The sequence below is a fragment of the Chamaea fasciata genome, unplaced genomic scaffold, assembly GCF_029207755.1.
Source record: "Chamaea fasciata isolate MVZ Bird 193981 ecotype frontalis unplaced genomic scaffold, bChaFas1.0.hap1 SCAF_4, whole genome shotgun sequence".
In the NCBI taxonomy this organism is placed as follows: Eukaryota; Metazoa; Chordata; class Aves; order Passeriformes; family Sylviidae; genus Chamaea; species Chamaea fasciata.
This window is the reverse complement of record NW_027094089.1, coordinates 32,937,899-32,957,948: the sequence shown is the minus strand read 5'-3', so window position 1 is coordinate 32,957,948 and position 20,050 is coordinate 32,937,899. Positions and strand designations below refer to the sequence as shown.

At 38.1% G+C, this 20,050-nt stretch overlaps 1 protein-coding gene across 1 annotated transcript in view; it reads right to left on the bottom strand.

The window, feature by feature from the left end:
* Positions 1–20,050, bottom strand: part of ARSB (arylsulfatase B) — a 63,464-nt gene that overhangs the window by 36,184 nt on the left and 7,230 nt on the right. The gene's annotated exons all lie outside the window — the stretch shown is intronic.

The window sequence follows — 20,050 nt, the reverse complement described above, 5'->3', positions numbered from 1 at the left end:
ATACCCCCCACATTTGATTTCTCATTCTCACACTGCTAGAACATGACTTTTTCCTTCATTGGGAATTTATGTCTGGTCCTTCCTGCACAATTTCTTGACTGAGTTATCAAGAAAGTGTTGAAGGAGGGAAAAGGATGGTTTCTGTTTTGATTAAAGTTTTTTCCTTTCGAGGTAGGCAGGACGTAACTCATGTGTCACTAGCAGCTTGTATGTAAGCAACACCTTCCACACAGTCTGAAATGTTACTGAGGACTTCAAATCCCTACAAGTTCCTAAAGAAGAGTTGGTTACATAACAATGAAAAACCCTAATGGGATCTGTATCAATAAAATATTAAGCTAACCACTACATAATAAAGGGAGAGAGAGAATAAACAAAAAGCCACTGATTGCATAGAGTACGGACCTGACAGAATGTCCACTTAGGACTGTAAGTGATGTTCTGGTCCTGGTTTTATCTCCAGGAGTATGTCTAGACAGAAAAAACAAGATGGGCACCAAATGAGTATGTGTGTGCTCAGGTACACTTCCTCTGAATCAAGAGCTGTGGATGTATATATTGATGCTAAAAGCTTGCATGGGTTCAGAAAGCCACTGAAAAAGTTAAAGTTGAAAAAAGTACATAGTTCCTATATGAGAACACATCACCTTAGTCACAAGAGTTTCTTCAGCCACGAACTCCTGAAGATCTGCAAGTTTTCACAAAAGTTTCCTAGACATATGCCACCAAGAATTGCCATAGTGAGGGGGTGCCTGCCTAGACAGATCCATCATCTGTGGAAGCACAATCATTCTCATTTTCTCCCAAATAAGTGATTCCTTACTAACGCCTTATGCTATTTTACCCAAGTATCTCAAACATGGAACAAATTCCAAAGTCCACGTGGAAACTCACAGCAGTTTAAAACACACACTTAAAATCCACTGAGGTGTGAGACAAATGGAATCATTGTTCCTTCATGTTCTACACTGGCTTCATACCCAATTCAAAATCCATTTCAAACCAATATTTTCTTAGCTATTTATCATACATTTTTGTAACTGTTTTTCTCTATGACTTACCCTATCTTATGTCAGAAGAGAGTCTCCAGAGCAAAGCTTTTGGAATCAAACTACCTACACCTCATGGCCCTGATTTATAAGATTGCTTAGCATTAAAGTTTCTTCCTTGCTACTCCAGCTGAAAACACAAGCCTCCGCCAGGCATGACAGTTCATTATCTCTTTGCTGGAGATAAATATTAAATATGATTTTTATTAAAAATACTGAAATGGTATGTAAAATGTAGTGAGCGTATGTTTCTTACCTGTAAGAATGATTTTTGCAACTACATTACATAATTTACACTACAGCAGTACCCACAACATACGAGGGGTATTAAAAAATCATAAAACAAAACAGCTCTTGGCCCTAAAGAAAGGATGAAAGGGAAGAGAATAAGGCTGCCTCTAGAAATAAGCCACTTGGCCTAAGCATTATCTAGCCAACTTATGCAGCTTTGTTTGCATTCTTCAATGGAAGGACTATACATTTTTAAAGAGCTTTATTCCTTGCTTGGCTTGGCTTGCTTTGAGAGATGTTTAGCTACAGCTATTTCTCACACGATTAATCACTCTTATTATGCATTAGTTTAAGGATGGGAGTACCTAGATGCCTTATTTCCATTCTCACAGAATTTTCTTCTACAAGGTGAAATTTGTGGCAACAAAGGAATTATGGGGAAGAGACAGTCCCACTAATACAAGAATGGGCTAAAACAGAATTTGTAGCAGGTGCCACCACCAATAATGAAAAAATGCAAAGCACATATATGCTGGGAAAATGACAAAACAAGAGAGTAAAGGAGAGCAATGGAAGCATCCTGGCTACTTCAAAAGGTAGTTCCCATCAAAGCTGAATCAACACCAGCCTCGATGGAAAAAGTCGAAACAACAAAAATATTTTGCAAAGTACCTCCATCCCAAAACAATTTGGGTGAAAAAAGGACATATTTTTGACACAGAAAATCAGAGAATATAACCTATTCTTAAAATGCAGGTGATTGTCTTCCAAACTACTGTGGTTCTCTTACAAAAACTAAAGACAGGGAAGGGGTATTTTAAGAAATATACATAATAAAAACCTATCAAAATAAGAAAAATAGATGCAAAGTAAAGCCTGCGTGTCTTGAATATACAATACAACTTTTAAAATGAAGGCAAATGTTCTTTTCACAAACATCTGCTTTTGTAATTAATATTCATTGTCATACACATGAGAAAGAGTTTAAATTGCTAAAACTGTAATTTCTAAACTGTAAGAGATGTTTTGCAGGAGTTTTTACAGGAATCAATAAACAAAACTAAACAGAGAGGCCCTTCTGTTTCTCCCAAATACTCCTCTGAACAGTTGCCAGCTGCCAAACATTTTGACTTGTGCAGAGTATATACACAGTGATGTGGGATGTATGCAACTACTAAGCAGTTTAATGACTAAGACTGCTTTAAAGAAGAGATGGGCAATAAAAAACAGCAATAAAACAATTCTGAGAGGAATAATTAATAAAGCATGTGTTCAAGTCTTTGGTTGGACTCACTTTCTTACAAAATTACTCTGGAGCTGAAGCAACAGTCTGCTTTGAACAATGAAGTTAACCATTGGAAATAGATGCTCACAACCATGGGGAAAGCTTCCTTTGGGATTTGTACCCCACTAGACAGTAGAAAAACCAAAAAAAGGTAAGTGTTGATTTAAGAACAAACTCTGACAAAAGGATCCTAAATATCTCTTGCCTGCATGCATCCGTTGCCAAGAAAAATCCACAGTAGTTACTGAACTCAGAGGCAATATTAATAGCATGAAAAGATTTGTTAGAACTTAAAGCATCAGAGATCACTTCTCTGAGAAATTCAGTTTAGACTGATCAATGGGCCTGAAAGTTATTTTTAGGAAAAGAAATTAAACAGAAAAAAGTACTGTAATACTGTGTAAGGCCAGCTCTCTAATAAAGCAAGCTTAATCTCCCCCAGTTATTCACATAAAAATGCATTATTGTCTATGCAGTGGAATGAAAAACTTATTAAAAAAGCTATAAAGAGACCTTTATGTTTTAATTTTTTGGATAGTGGGCAAAACACTTCAATAAGAGCTTCCAAAGACCACCTAAGTACAGTATAGGTGGTCACACTAGCTTCTCCACCATGTGGACATGTGCACCAAGCAACTTCCTCCCGTGACTTCTACTGCCTGCACAAGCTATCTTAGCAGCTTTTGATCACAAGCCTGCCTCACATTAATGGTTTAGAATAGGGGTACTGTTTTCTCTGCAAATAGGCCAGAAATTAGTCTTCATTTAAAGATATTCCTTGCTGTTTTTTATGTCAAGTCTTAGATAGGGCTTAAGTGTGTTGATTAAAAATGGTAAATAGTACATGAAAACTTTTTTTGCCTTTTTTTTCCCCCCCAAAGAAACAATGTGTCTTCTTGTACAGCTACCTATTTTGTTCCAACAGAACAGGCCTTGTTTCAATTACGCTACAGGAAAGTGAATTTTATTTTTCTTCCTAACAGAGCATACTTTTTTTTGTCTCCCTTGTGACCACTCAGGTTGCTGCATTCTTCTTTCAACCACAACTGAGCTACACCCCACAGTCCCGTTGACGTGTCTGGCAAATTATTCTAGACAAGCTCTTCCGAGAGGGCTTCCTGGACTTTCTCCAAAGATTCATCCAAGACTGTATTTGATGCTGTTATTAAGCAGTTCTCACTCCAACATTTCTCTTCAGTTTGCATTTTCTTAGTTCAATAAAGTAGTTTCTCAGTAATAAAATAATTTTCTTAGTAATAAATAGCTACCTATCAGTCTCCTTACAAGGGAAAAAAAATACTCTTGCTGACTATTTGAGTCAGACAGTAGGAATACTTCACAAACATACTCATCATTTACATAAACTGTCTTTAAATTCTATTTATTCTACACTTTCTATTCTGCTGAGATGATGTGTGTTCAAGTTTGCGATACATATTATACAACCTTGATTACAGTCAGAACTGTAATTTTAAGTATATGGCCTGATAATCTTAATTCTCAAGGTAAGTTTAATGGGTTTTGGAATTTGTAGAACAAGGAGCAATATTGAAAATCTTTATGGCAATAACTTTAGAAAATGCAATAGTAATTAATTAATTCCTACAAGAAAAATAACAATTTAAAGGAAAAAAAAGTTCTCTTTCAGCCCAACAATCCAAAAGGGTAAGTATTTCTGAATTGGTTTTCTCTGTGTATCTCACAGCACAACAAATTCTGCAAAAATAAATTTTAGCAGTAAGTTAGAGAAGATCAAAAGTGCTTGATATCACATACTCACACACAAAATATAACATACTAAACATTTTATGTTAATGAGGTTTACAAATTTAAATACTTTTTGGATACCTATATTCACTTTTTAAAATAGCTATCCAGAAATTTAAAACATCTGTATGTATATAACTCATATACGAACAGAGCAAGAAATAACCAAGCAACGTTTAGGATTTGACAGATTAGGAATCAGTATAAAAAAAGAGAATAGGCAAGAGAAATCAAGTGCAATGAAGTGCTGTGTGCCAAGAAAATCTTTGACTATGAAAACACTTTTCTATCCTATTCAGAACACAGCACAAATAAATTATTTGAAATAATAAATCTGCAAGGGCAAAGAAAGAAGATAACTTTAAGTATCTAGGATTATATAAATACAATTAGATATGATGACTCAATTCAGTAATTTTTTATCACGTACTCATGGTAACTTTAAGCAACCATTTAAGTCTGGCTACAAATCCGCAGGTCTCCTTTTTCCTGAAAACAGTTATAAAACACTTGCCAAATAGTCCTTATGCACCCACAGGACTTTTCAAACCCAACATCGGCATGTCCCAGATCTCTTTTCTGTTTTCTACCTGTACTTTAGCTCCTAGTCTTTTTTGAATTGATGAATTTCTCTGAAGCTGCAATAGAAAACTCCCATGCTCTTTGATTTCTCCTCAAGGGCCCCTGCAGTAAGCTGATCTAGCACACATCTGTCTGATATGTAACCCGTGCCAAGCTCTGTTTGAAAGCCTTGTCTAAAGCCACACAATATTTTTAAAGTGAGTACAGACCAGAAGAAAAAAAAAACCCTACAATTTACTTTATAATGAAGAATATTTCAATATGTTATCTAATTCAAGGATCTCCAAAATAAGGAGAAAAAAAATCTTTTAGGCTTCTGCTACTCCTGAAACTAAAGGCTGCTAACATCCTAAAGCCATCAAGTATATTTAACCCAGAATGAAATACATGCATAAAAAGTTTGAAGGGGAAATGTGGTCAACAATAACTCCTATTCCGGTTTCTTGCTTCTGATTAATACATTAATGGCTTTGTGAAGATAAGAGTGAAACTAAGGTGGTTACTCTTTGCTAAATGGAACAGAATCCCTCCTATATGCTCCCTCATTGCATTCAAAATAAACAACTGTTGTAACTCAGAAGGATGTTTAGTTTCCAAGTGCATCGCCATCTCCCCCTACCAAAGCGAAGAGATATGTCCATATGGTAGACAGACAATGATAAAAGGAGAATAGATAGGGCTGACATATGACCAAAACTATGCTGGGAAGCACTGAATTTTACACATTAAATTTTCTAAGTGCAGAGACTGTCCAATAGCTGGCAGCACCTAGGTGTTTTTATTCAGTAAAAGCATTTAGAAGTTTATTTTGAACACATTTCCTCTGCTTCTGGAAGCAGCATGACTCTCTTAGAACAAGCATAGTGCTATTATCGAAATAATATTATGGATCTAATTAGGAGGCATATTTGTAGCAGCTTTCGGAAGAAAAAAAGTAGCAAGGAGGGCTGCTGTTACTGTACTTACAGATACTCTTAACAGGCAGCGAAAACCACACCTTCAGATGTACAGAAAGATCTGACCTCAGACCTGCTACATTTGTACTTTAGGCTGCAAGCTCTAAGGTAAGAAAAAAGATGCTATTGCAACTGTGAAGACAGGAGCTGGTGGAAAACTAGTTTCACATTTATTGCTGATACAAGAAAAGAGGTCACTGACTTCACATGAAGCAGAGGCCCTGAGGTGCACATGGCCCACAAGGAGGCTGATACCCTAGGGGAGCATTATTTCACTTTTCTCCAGTGTCATTTGAAGGGGAGAAAAGAAATAACTACAACCAAACAACTTTTTTGCTTTTTTTATAAAGAAAAACCAGAAAGAAAACCCAAAAATGCACTTCCAGGGATGCGAAGCTGCCAAAACTTAGAATTAAAATGCAAACAACAGAGACCTAATCTAATATACAGGCATTAAAGCCTCAGGGTTCTTCCCAAAACCCATATTTTCCATCCTAATATCCTGTAGCCCTTCTTTCTTGGAGTTTGAGAGGAAGCTGCTCTGATTGCCGTCTGTCACTCCTCTGGCACACAATAAACAGAGCAATCTGGAGTTAATTTAAGCACTTTAGCACATCAGGATACAGCTGGGAAAGGTTTTGGGAGAAAGGCTGGGGAGGAAGAACAGGGCTGCACACAGTCCAACCCATCCTGTACACAGGAAGGTGGTGCAGATGGGCACCTTCCAACACCACTGCCTGCAGACAGAGAAAACTGCCCCATGGTGAAACTCTCCAATCAGCCCAGGAACAATGGAAAACCTCAGTTTCAAGGGATTTAGAAGTCCATTCCTAAAAGCAGGAGTGGCAGGGCCACTGCTTCATGTAAGGAGTATTACAGCTGGTCCTTGGTCAACCAGTAGTAACCCAACTCCTCCTGTGTGTCTACCACTTTTATATTTCATCCTCTATAAGCCAGATGTATTTTTTTCTTCTTAAGTTTAGACACATGCATTGGTTTTACACTGTGCAAACGATGACTTGATTCCGGCCATTGGACAGATTCACATCTGTTTTTTACATCACTTTTGTTTGAGTTCTTAATCTCTTGGGGCCCTAGCTATACCCAGAATATACTGAGTTCATTACCAGAAAGAAACACATACATGCTGGCAAAAAAATACAAAAATGAAACAAAAGTCTTTAGTTATTACTTACCACAGGGGACATTTTTAAAAAGTGCAGCATGCACCTTAGGAAGAAGCATGTGTCCATAAGCTAATTCTCACACTAAGCACATAAACCACAAAACCTGAAACTCTTTACTCCAAAGACTGAAGAAAATAGCACTCCTTATAACACTGATCTTACAGAGGGGATGAAAAAGGCTAATTGTTCTGTGATCAGCTGTAACTGTTTTGCTTGAGGTAAACTGTGTCATTCTCTGAGAGATTATAATGAAAAGAAACAGGTAAGCTAATTGAACAAGGTGAAAATGTCTCACATAGGCACATCCAGCATTGTCCGAGGCTCTCCCAACAGCCACCTCAGCTTTTGCTAAATGCAACCAAGAATGCAGGGGAGGAAAGGCCTTTTATAAGGAAGAACTTTTCTAAGTTAATATGGTGATAGAGAAACACAAGTAATACAGAGTAATAGAAGTTTACATAAACAATATCTGTTCCCTCTAATGATCCAAGTAGTGTTTTTAACCAGTTCTCATAAATCCATTCTTCAGCAATGGGTTATGTTTTCCAGGCAGGGAAATGGCAGGCAACCTATTTGCTGAATGAGTGCTTCAGAATATGTTTTGCATGTTATTCCTTTCTTTAATATCTTTGCTTGGTTACAAGTAACAATGGCTGAATAATATACTGCTGAATCTAAAAAAAGAGATGTTGAGCTGGAGAAAACTGAACCTATATTCTCCAAAGTACAGAAATAAACTAGCATTTACAGCCGTGCTTAGTACTCTCCTCTCCTTCATTTTGTCACATCAATGTGACTACGTTCAAGTGAGTGACAAGAAGAACACTTAAACTCAAAATTTTTAACTTATTAATGATTATTTTATTCCAACTTTGAGATTTTTTTTCCCCAGCAACATGCCAAAACATGCCCTCTTTAATTACTCCCATGTTTGAATCTCTGCAATCTGCCCGCACCATGCTAGTTCAGAGGGTCACCAGCAATTTCCTTTTGGCAAGATCCAACCTTTCTCCAATATCATCATCCTTGAACTTTCTGCCACTTTTCATCGTATTTCCCGAATCCTGAAGTTGCGAAATCTCTCCTCTTGGCAACATCTAGCTGTACAGACCACATTCAGTCCTCAAATATACACTATAACTATCAGAGATTTTTAAGGGGAGTTGTTCATATGCACAAGAGAAACAACTGTAGACTTCAAAGAAATAGTCAAATTGCATATTTAGCTGGTTTTGGGCATTAAAGTTTCAGTGGGTTTGCGCCTAATAATCATTCCATAGAACATTTACCCTGGAAACTCTATCCTTTACAGGGTAATTTTTTTCCTTTCCCGAAAATCGGAAAGAAGCAGAAAAATCCAAAATGCAGTAACAGATTCCTCTGCTCAAAGACAATACCTCATTATAAACAGAGCTTTGGCCCTAGATGGTCAAATGATTCACAGTACACCCATACTTCAGAAACAGGTTAATCCTACCATTTTCAAAAGACATCTTGCCTTCTTTTCTCTGCAAATTTCTTATCTAATGCAGTGATATTAAGGCCAAAAAGCACATCTGCTTTGTGATTCAACCTGTGCCTGCCAAATTCATTTCTCCACTATTGCTTGACATCCTTGATGTCACTGACAGTCAGAATTTATGATGTCATTTATAACACTGACCAAACCACTCACGGGATCCTTCCTCAGCCTGCTTAGTCCAACCTTCCATTAAGAAGTATTAAGTCACAGGTCACTGCAAACCAGGGGTGACTAGAGGTGACAGTGGCATCTCAAGTGGTGAGCTCCCTTCATCTCCACATTCACAGCTGCGAAGGACTTCTGCCCTCATGCGTAACCACTACCTGACTCATATATTAGTGAGTACAGAACCCACATTTTCCATCTACTCCCCCTACAGCAAGGGAGTTTTACTAAATCCTACTTCAGATTTCTCTCAGGATTAGGGAATACGTGACCCATTAAATTAGGCAAGGTCTTCAGGTCCATGTTTTCCCAAAGTCTATCTCCTCATTTGCCTAAGGCTGTAGGAAGGCTCTGACTGAACTAATTTAAAAAATAGAAGTAATTAAAACCTCTCAGATCACACAAGAGGTCAACAATCCCTTAAAAAGGCTGGTATGATTGTAAGCATGCTTACTCTTCACACAGTTTTGTCAAAAATATCTAGATTAATAAATTGAAACCACTGTAGCTATTTAAAATGCTCAAGCTACCCAAGGTCACGTGGAGAGAATCACAGGAAGCCACATGCATACCCTGAGCAGCTGAAAGACCTCAGGGGCAATTGCCTGTGAAAGGAGGCACCTGAGGGCAGAAAAAGCCCCTAACCTTAGCCCCACACATCAGCATCACTGTCTACACAGCTATTCTTCCATCTGAGGCATGTATTTTTCCTTTTTAGGTATATTGTTGTTGATGTTGTTTGGGATTTTTTTGCCATTGTATTCTTTCTGGTACCTTTGACTTTCTAATGAACTGAAACGGATGGTCAGCATTAGTTTCTCTCTCCTAGTCAATGCAAACCATTTGTGGCAAGTGAAATCTAGCTATAAAATTGTTTTAAACAAAAGCTTTACTTTTTCAATCCTTTGAAACCACTGGAACACAGTTTGATGGCAGCAGAATGTGTGGTACATTCAGGCAGGTAGACATCAATCTATATCCTCTGCAGTCAGAACTGCAAATATGTACAACCTTAAAGAGAAAAGTAATGGAATGCAGCTTTTGGGTTTTAATCCCCTTGTGTAACAGAAAAATAGTGTTGAAAAAATTTGGACTCAACAGAAAAAAAAAAAAAAAGCAAAAAGCAGAGGATGTCTTTCTTTATATCCACTTGTTACAAATGCTTATTTGATTGTAAAATGTGTTACAATGCTTCAGTGCAAATACAAAGTAGACTTAAAGCAGACTTAGAGATACAACTATTAAAATTCTCATTAAGTTCTGCATACCAGACGTCAGCCTATGCCATTCCATGGTTGACTTGACAAAGTATACTCTTGCAAGTTATCAGAACCAGCACAATGCTTCAATAAACCCAGTTCTCTGCAGTGATCAGCAACAATCTTTTGTATAGCCTAAACATGGAGATCATCTACAATGCAAGAAGTCAGTAATGAAAAACCTGCACTACATTTGCTGCATTATTTGGTTTTCTGTGTTGTAAGTTAAAGCCATTTACTCTAAAACAAAACTGAAATTACTGCTGCAGACTTCTGATTCTTCCCAACCAGTTCAAGCTACTCTGGAATCTAAATACAGAATTCAGGGTCAGCTCACTTCAATGTACACAAAGCTCTGGCTGTATTTTAACTTGAGAAAACACAATTGGAGGTCAAATGTAAGAGCAAGCACAGGCAGCATTCCACACGGCAGCAGTGCTCAAAGTTCAGATAAAAGTGGGGGTGTTTCTTCCTGCTTAAAGAGAAATGTAAAGATAGATGCTGTATTAGTAAGAGACAGATACTCCAGTTATAGGAGGCATGTGAAGGTGTCTACAAACACAGGGATTTTCAGAAGAGCATAAAGTGGTATAGAGAAAGCAAAGGAATGATTAAGACCAAGCTGTAAGGAACTGAAAAAAACCAAACAAGGAACCTTCCAAAAGGAGGGGAAATCAGCTTATTAGTTTTAGTGTTAGGATAAAGAGAGGAAAAGAACTGCAGTGAACACTGCAGTAAGAGCCCTCCAAGACATTTTCACATCAGATTTTTAAATGATCTGGTACACTTACCTGTATCAAAGGTAAATGTTGGCCATATCTTAGCATCCACAGCCTAATAACTAACATGCTCATGGATTTCAGTGTTTCTTCTGGTGTTTTTAATGCAAAAATCTGTAAAATGTATGGCTTCCTTTGCATTCAACACACCTATATTCTGACCATCTAAGTAAATTCTGCTGGTCTTCCTCTCCCATTAATTAAGGCAGAGAGGCAAAATCTTAATCCTTCAATGCACACTAATGTGATATTGCCCACAAATATTCATCTATTACATTCTATGTATGAGAATAACATGAAATAATGAAAAGTGAAAGAAAGAACAGTTGTGCAGAGCTTTTATTTGGAAGTTCTTTGATTTTTCTGTAGAGTTTAGCCTAGCAGCACACTTTAGTTCTGGAATATTCATAAATATACGAAACAGATGTACTAACCAACCCATAGTTTATATGGACGTATATGAAAAAAAAAAAAAAGAAAAAGCAGGGAAGGAAAACAGATCCAGAAAATTTCAGCAGGGATTCAAATAACCTTTTTCAAGTACTACTCATTTGACTAAGGCCATCTTACAACACCTGCAACTTCTTCCATATTCTTAACCCACACCAGACAACATTGCATGCTTCTTCCCCAAGAGAATCAATGATTGATTTTCCCTGTGTTTCTACAGGGCTGTCACTGATTGACAAAGTAAGTCCCATGGAGAAGCAATAAAGCTTTGTGTCAGACAGTTCTGGGTTGTTTCAAACAACATTTATCAGTTACAAAGGAAACCTAAAAATGCACATATATAAAATATCAAACTTTGCTTTAGTTCTATTAAGCAATTATTGAAAAAGTACTGAAATAAAAAATTGTAAAAAACTAAGAAATTCTACTTTGATAATTCTGAATGGCCTATTATAATATAATGTACAGGTAGAGTTCCCGGCCTTGAGTTATACAGTCCAGGTAAAGAGTGAAGAGGATCCTGAATTTTAGGGAAGCAAAATTTCAGCTCTTCAAGAAGCTAGTGAATAAGACCCCCTGAGAAAGTGCCCTTGCAGACAAGAGAGCAGAACAGAGCTGACAGATCTTTAAGGACACAGAGGGCAAAAGCTTTTGAACCCCAGATATAAGAAATCAGAGAAGGAAGGCAATGGCAGAGTCAACCTGCGGGTAAAACTAAGAGGCAAGAAGAAAATGCACAGGCAGTGCATTCCGCAGTGTGGAAGCATGAACAGGTGTCCTGGGAAGAGTACAGGGATGCAGTCCAAGGCATGTATCAAGGTATGGCAGGAGCTGTGCATCCCTTGGTAAGGGATGCAAAGAGTAACAAGGGCTTTATAGCCAGGATAGGAATGTCAGGGGAAGTGTACCCCCACAATGGAGATGACTAACAAACTGGTAAGAAAGAATACGGAGAAGGCTGAGGTATTCAACAACTTTTTTGCCTCAGTCTTGATTGACTGTCTTTTTTCTCACACCTCTTGAGTGGATGAACCACAAGAAAGGGAGCAACTGTAAGAGAAGATCAGGTTCATGACCACCTGAGGAATTTACATAAATCTACAGGACCTGACAAAATGCATTCCAGAGTCCTGAAACTGATAGTGTTGCCATCCACTCTCCATGATATTTAAAAAGACATGGGAGTAAGGCCAAGTCCCAGGTGTCTGAAAAAGGGAAAAATGGTACCCATCTTTAAGAAGGGTAGAAAGGAGGACCCTGGGAACTACTGACCTGTTGGCCTTATCTCGGTGCCTGGGAAGATGATAGAACAGATCCTCCTAGAGGCTGCGCTAAGGCACATGGAGGACATGAAGGTGATTTGGGACAGCCAGCATGGCTGCACCAAAGCCAAGTCCTGTCTGATCAGCCCAATGGCCTTCTAAAATAAAGTGACTATATCAGTGGACAAGGGAAGAGCTACAGATGTTCTTTATCTGAACTTCTGTAAAGCCTTTGACACAGTCTCTCAAAACATCCTTCTCTTAAAATTGGAGGGATGGATCTGATGGGTGGGCCACTCACAGCTTGATGGTCACTTTCAGAGAACCAGACACTCTCTCAATGTTTGGATGTAGATCAGTGAAGAGTGGTGTCCCTCAGGGTCTGTATGGGGACCAGTACTGATTAATATCTTCACCAATGACACACACAGTGGGACCAAGTGCACCCTTGGCAAATTTGCAGACAACACCCAACTGAGTGGTGCAGCTGACATGCCTGAGGGACAGGCTCTCTTCCAGATCCAGAACAAGCTCTAGGAGAAGGTACATGGGAATCCCACGATGTTTAACAAGACCAAGTGCTGGTGCTGCACCTGGGTCGGAGCAGCCCTGGTATCAGCACAGGCTGGGGATGGACAGGTCACAGCAGCCCCGCCCAGAAGGACCTGGGGGTGCTGGAGGGTGAGAGGCTGGACATGACCCAGCCATGGGCACTGACAGCCCAGAGAGCTAAACGTGTCCTGGGCTGCATCCAGAGCAGTGTGGGCAGCAGGGCCAGGGAGGGGATTCTGCCCCTCTGCTCTGCTCTGCTGAGAGCCCACCTGCAGTGCTGCATCAGCTCTGGGGTCCCAGCACAGGAAGGACATGGACCTGCTGGAGTGAGTCCAGAGGAGGCCACAAAGATGGCCAGAGGGATGGAGCACCTCTCCTATGAGGACTGGCCTAAGGAGTTGGCATTGTTCACCGTGGAGAAGAAAAGGCTCCATGGAGACCTTATAGCACCTTCCAGTACTTCATGGAGGTTTTTAAGAAAGATGGGGGCAGACATTTAACCATGGTCTGTTGTGGCAGGATAAGAAGTGATTTTAAAACTAAAAGAGGGTAGATATAGATTGGATATAAGGAAGACATTTTTTATTATGAGGTTGGTGAAACACTGGGACAGGTTGCCCAGAGAGGTGGTGGATGTCCCATCCATGGAAACATTGAAGATTGGAGATGAGGTTCTGAGCAATCTGATCTAACTGAAGATGCCTCTGCTCCCTGCAGGGGCACACTTCCAGAGTTCGATTAGGAGACACTCTCTTTCTCTCCCACAGGAAGTGAAAGACATTTCATGATTTGGATACCTAAGATGGGCAATCAGGGAAATGGACAGAAACATATACTCACTAGATCCCAGTAAAATAATTAAGACCAAATTCCCTAATTTCAAAAAACTAATTTCCTCCTTTCCTCTCCTCACACTTCTGATACATTTCCACTGTGCAACATGTGAGCTCAGAATGATCCAAGTTTAAAAAGAAACTTAAACTCTCATGAATTCAGGACTTTTCCCATCTCTTGTTGCTCTAAAGCATGAAGAGATTTTACAAGTTGTAAACAGCAACAACAAAAACATATTTCTAACCCTCAATCTTAAAGCATCTATAGTAATCCTAACCCTGTACGCTGTCAGCCAGGCAGCAAAATTCCCTTAACAGAAGATGAATTACAATGGATAATAGACTGAGAACAAGTTTTTCAACCATCTTTGTCTCACTGTTCCAAAAGAGTAGGAGCCACTAAACTGGACAACAGAAGAGGTTGCTTCTTTTTCTCCTCCATGTAATTCTGGCTTTTTTTTTCCAATACTGAGATTTTTATTTTTCTCTCTGATATTGTAATACTGCACTTCAAAAATCAAATTCAACTCAGCCTTGAATACTAGCAAGCATGTAGGTTTCCTTAATTTATAACTAAGCAATAATGAGTGTAACAAATATAGAAAAGGAGGGCAGAAATAAGATGGCATATTCAATTCATCCACAGTTTAGTTCTGTAAACATTTCTTACATGTTATGTATCTTATGTTCCTTTGAAGGGCTAGCGCTTTAGGAGCAATCATGTTCTTAAATTTAATCAGAACCACATGGAGGTCAGTGTGAGGGTCCATACAACCAAAGTAGAACTGGAAAGTATATTAAAAGTTAACTACAAAATTATTTCATATGTAACTTAGAGTTTAAAAAGCCATTTTAACAATGTTAGTGTCTTAGTACTGTTGAAAACAGAGCATGTCAATGAAATGAATCACGCTACCTTCAATATTTCTACAACACAGATTTCGGAAGATTGCAATTAAAAATAAACAAAAGGTGTAACATGCAAACAACCTGAGACAAATGAAGAAGATAGAAAGTGGGACAAAACCCCTATTCCTACGCCTTTCCTCCTTTTGCCCATTTCTGATGGGGAGACTACAGAAGAGCCAAAACCCTGCAATTTCATTTACATTAAGTGTTGACATCTCTATTCCATTATGCAAATCTGGACTTATTAAAATTTTGTTTTAAACACTATTGAAATTACAAAGGCAGTAAATAGTTCACATTAGTAAAGAGCAAAGAACGGGAACTACAACCAAGAGCAATCCAACAATTTAAAACCCTTACCGGTACTTAGCAGACATGATACCACCACATATTACTTAATGTGTAGTATGCAATTTAAAAATGAAGTGATGCATATAACCAAGGAGACAAGTCTATTTGTATACTAATAGGTCGCGCCTAATCACCATACACAATTTTGAATGAAAACTACAATCAGCTGCCAATGTCAACAAAACAAGCAGGCAGCTAGCGCTTGGTTTGGTTGGACTTCTTTTAGCTTTTTGTGTGAATTTTGCATATGTGAAGAGGGAATTAAATAGCACTTACTACTGCCAGACACAATATAAGCAAACATTAAACAGCATCAATGCACAGCTCTGTATATGCATCTCATTTTTGACCTCCAACATTCTTGCTGAAAGTCTAGGTCACAGAACAGGACTTCAGAGCCCTTTGTACGTGTGATTTAAGCTCATGGTTGTGAGTCACAGTTCAACAGAGAGCACTGCCAATAATGCCGGTAGAGGATCACATTTGGGGAAAATTTCCCCCCTCTGATCTTCACAGCATAAATAATGCTTACTCTGTACATGTTCCAAGTACAGAACTCCCATTGAGGTTTCATTAAAAGAAAAAGAGTACAGAATACACAACAGAGATCTACACTGTGGATAGGAGATTTGCAGCATGAATTGGAGAATAACTTTGCCCTTAATTTGAACTCATGTTCTTCCCTGCTTCCCCACACTGCATCTGAAAGATCCATGTGTAGCTGCATTTTTCAGTTGGGCTGCAAGAATAAGAGAAGAGCAATCACACTCCCTCTGGTGACTCATACGAAACATGCATTTCCAACAAAATGAACCAAAATCCTTTGGTAAAACCTGCTGATGAAAAAACATCTGTTGTGTACTTCAGTCTGATGTTCCTTACTCAAGAGTGGGAAGAATAACCTTGAAGGTTCAGTGTTCAAAGGCAGAAATGCCTCTTTTTCTTCAGAGTGATGACACATTACTGTATTTCCAGTACTTGATACAGATTTATTTGTGTATGTGTGATGGAAGCATTATTGAAAGCCTTCCAATTAGAGGAACAATAGAAAACTACACCTTCTAATGTAAAATTCTGCTAATGTAATTCTTGTTGTGTTTTAAATACAATTACAGGGGGTTTTATTTTCTATCAAGGGAATATAACACCTTTCCTGCATCAGAGCACAATTTGCTGAACAACTTTATTGAGCATTTACAGAGCAACTCATATAAATCAACCTCGAAGTTTTTTGCAAGTCACCTAAACTGTGTCTTCATTCTCCTGACTCTTCCAAAGATGGGGGGAAAAAAAAAAAAACTTGATCTCATGGGAAAAGAAATTAATGTACACAAGCTGCCAGTAGTTACACACTTAGCCCTACAAAAGCCGCAAAAACAATGCCCCTCCCCATCCCACTGATTTTTTTTTTTTTTTTTTTTTTTTTTTTTTTACTTCTTAGTACAGCTGTCATGATAGCAGCAATCCTAGCACAGACAGTTTCAGTCGAGTGCTTACATTGTGAGCAGTCTCAGTAATTACAGAGGTCTCAGTAGTTCCAGACCCTGCTGTGTCAAGGTCTACACCAGCACGCACCCATCACTAGACATGACAGAAACACAGAAGGAAATTTTAACCTAAAACCTGAATAACCTGAAACAGGAATAACCTGACAAACTGTTCATATGTCTGTAGTGGGCAGGTTAGACAAGACACAGTCAGGAAAACTGTGGATTTGCCCCACTGACAGGAGAAGTGAACTTGACCACTTTTTGGGTGTAGAAAATTCTGACACAAAGACTAAAGGCCTCTCAAACACTATTATGCAGAACAAAACTAGTATAGTTCAATAGTAATCACAATTTAAGGCAACCTTTTGAGAGCTGTGAGAAATTACTAAACATTAGTGTTAATACACAAAATTAGCTGTTTTCAGCATTCATCTCATTCTGAGAAAAAAATTACTAGCATAGCTATTAACATGCTTAAGTCAAAGCTTTACAAAAAAAACTGGCCCGTTTGCAAAATTCTGGGCAAAGTTCACTTCCAAGTTTCATTTACAAATGAACTTCACTTCAAGCACTGGCATTCGCTAAAAACAGGAAGAAAAATTCAAAATTCAACTTATGATGGAGTTTTTAACCATGAAGACAAAAAAGAAGCTAATACCTCTGGCATGAGGTTACTCCCTGTTCAGGAACTTGGCTTTGGAGTGTTAGGTTTTGCATGGAAAAAGCTGGGTGGGTGGGGAGGGATTAACGGTAGATGGAACAGAAGATAAACAAATGTTTCCTACAAAATATTCTGGGTTTTCACATGATTTTAAAAGGGGAGGGAAGGAGCGAGTCAATATATTGTCTATCAACATCTTTCAGTACTGATTTTAAATCCATTTCTAACGTAATATTTCCGCCTTTGCTAACATATTCTTAAAAATGCAGTCTCATTATTACAACCTGCATCACATGACGGAGAATGTATTTTTCAACTTCTAAATTATCATTCATACATGGAAAAAGCCTGAAAACAAAAATAGAAGCCAGCAGTGGAGTACAAAACAGCAACCCATGCACCTTTCACTGTCACTGACATGTAACAGTTCTAACCAATGCAAGTACAGTGATCTGTCAGAACATTTGCCTGTATAAAAATAAGATTAACTAAACAAGAAACACAAAAATAACATTTGGGAATAGATGAACTCAAATAACTAGTGTGATTGAAGATGCTTGAAGTTAAGGCACCATTGCTTATCTCCACTTAGGAAGCAGCAGATGTTCAGGCAAGAGACGCCCAGGCCTCTTCCTCACTGGCAACACACCAAACCTCTCAGAAACCTCTGAAATATGAATTAAAACAAGGCTTCAGGTCTGTAGTAGAAAAATCTGAGAGCCCAACCTTCAAAATTAGCGTCTCAGACATCACAGACAGAGAATAACTGATTTAGTCAGTTGGCTTGGCCAATCTGCAATTAGAAGGCTCTCTGAAGTCCCTTATGAGCAAAAGCAAAGGAGTAGAAGTTCATTTTTGAACAAAGATATCAAGAAGATTAAAAATGCCCTTAAGGAATCAGTGCAAGTCAAATTAGAAGTCTCAAAGAAGGCACTGGAAACAGGAAAATGAAAATCCCAGTATTTCATTAGCCAAAAGTCACAATATGCCGGCTGGAATGAAAGAAAAAACAAATAATAATAATAATAATAAAAGGATAATATGAAATTTTGTGGGGGAAAAAGACCTTGGAGTATGATTGAGACTGTATAAACATCAGTAAGTATGTTCAAAACAATCTGTGCTCTTATTAATCATAATTCTACAATGATAAAAAGATCGTCTTTTGGAGTGAAAACAGTCATCACTGTCACATGCTCCATTATGGAAAGGATTTATGTGGTTTCCTCTTAGCAAAGTAAACCAAGGCTTGAAAAGTTCCACGTGTCTTGCTTTTAAAAGCCCTCTTATGGCAACTACTCGGCATTACAGTTCTAATCCACATTTAAAAACAGCAAGAAATACTGGAAGAAAGGAGTGTTACTCCACAGAGTTTTAGTATAACAAAAAGCTGAAAGTTAAATAAAGCAAAGGATAGTAGCTTTAACTACTTTAACTGAAATTAGGGGTCGTAGTTCTTTGCTTAAATGTTGGCAAGTTTACACCAAAAATTTCTTGTAATACCTTTCAGAAACTATAATCACATCGCAGTCACAGCAAATCTCCACTTCTTACCTAAAATCACAGTTCTGGGTTTGAAGCAAAATTTGGACTCTAAGCCCACCTTAATAGTTCTGAGCCAAATTAGTGCCATTTTAATGCTTTTTATGACCTTTATTTTAAATTGAGGCCCTCTTCAGGGACATTGGTAGTTACAGTCTCCTATGACTGATAAAAGGAAAAATATGCCCTATCTCTCATTCTCTTTGATTTCAAGTGGACAAAAGGCCACGGGTACCCACCAATGCCGCATTCATTTTCATCTGTTTTGCTAAAACAAGCAATGATTTAATATTCATCAATGACCTCTTTAGCACAGACTTACTTGTATCTGCAGTGTAAAAAATGGTCCATAAAAGCAAATTCTATTTCATATCAAACCAGTCAAAACTTTTCAAGCTACTACTTGATACACAAATATAACACCACATACCATTGAACCTGCTCACCTTTTTCTTATTTACTTGTAGAAATTAAAAGTAAAGAGAGAACACTGAAAAAAAACCCAAATCATGGTCCCCTACTTAAATCCTCCCTGATTGAAGTCCAGTTTCCATGCATTTTAATCATATTAAATTTAACTCCTGGAAGTTTAAACTGTCAATTAACTCAAAACAAGTCCCATTAGATAGGCTTGACATTTGATTCTCTGGATTGCTGGACTCTTGTTGGAACATACCTGCAACTGACTGCAAAATGATCACTGTTAAAAAACATGGTAGACTGTCACCAATCAGAAAAATAAATGCTTCATAAATGAAAAAAACAAATTTGTCTTTTTAATTCACTCATACCTTGTAATTTCAGCTCAGACACATTTAGTTTTATTCCACAATGTACTGAACAAACATTACCGAAATAGCTCTACCAAGCCCTATCATTGAAGACTGGATTTTTTCCATATGGAATAAATACTGATATCATTTTCCATATGTCTTTGCTTACTTTCAGTTCTAAATATAAAACCATTGCAAACAGAAACAGGCATAGAAGAGTTATCAAATTCTGCTAGAGCCAAAACCTGGACACAAATGTAACTTCATAAGGCAAACAGGTTTGGACTCAAAATGAAATTCCAAGATTTTGAGCTGCTAAATTCAAAACACATCATCATCAGTGCATTTTTATTAAACTTCAGTTGGGTTTTCCCGTTTTGCTCGTCTGTTTGTTTTAGGTTTTTGGGGGGTTTTTTTGGTATTTGAAGTGTGCACAGAAAACTAA